We start from the raw sequence: 741 nt of genomic DNA on the forward strand, positions 1-741 counted from the left end.
AGCTTTTCTGTTCAACAGATAGTGTGAAGTACCAGTAAATACTGCAGCACCAATACACAGGTATGCCTGCATTATACACTGACTGTTCTGGTGTTTTGAAGATTTACATCTTTATAAGATGGCAGTGGAGTTTGAAAGATGGATTTTTTTCTTAGTAAGGGCAAACTCCATGAAGAGCTCAGTGCTAATGCAAACAAACTACTTAACACAACACATCTTTTTTAAATTCATCAGAGAAAATCACTGCCCCAGATAAGAGGCTTGTTCTACCTCTGTAGCACTCATTAGATCTTTTACTGTTGGAACTGGTAACAAAATTAAATTAATAACATTGATACTTTGAAGAATTGTGAAAAGTGCATGAATTTGCAACAGTCATATTTTAGATTTCCAAAAATTGCTAGTCTAAGGTCATCTGAAAAAAAGACTAATGGGGAGTAGAGCCAGTACAGATAGTCATAACAGTGAGGTAAAACAAGCCAGATGCAAGGCTAGCAAGCAAACAAGAAGGTAAGACCATATTTTTCATGTAAGCCTACAGAGACTTGTTTAGCAGTTTGACTCTATGCCAAATAGTTCACTGCACCTCTAAAAATTGCTTTACTCTTTTAGAGTAATCTGAAAGATCCCTGGACTGCAGTCAACTTAATATCACACATATCTGGATCTTCAAAGCATTCTCTTTGGCTCAACATAGCAACAGAAGCGTAACTATTAGTGGTTATTTCAACCTTGAGGTAA

This window comes from Empidonax traillii, unplaced genomic scaffold, assembly GCF_003031625.1.
Source record: "Empidonax traillii isolate 1590-97213 ecotype Southwest subspecies unplaced genomic scaffold, ASM303162v1 scaffold1075:size332216, whole genome shotgun sequence".
Lineage (NCBI taxonomy): Eukaryota > Metazoa > Chordata > Aves > Passeriformes > Tyrannidae > Empidonax > Empidonax traillii.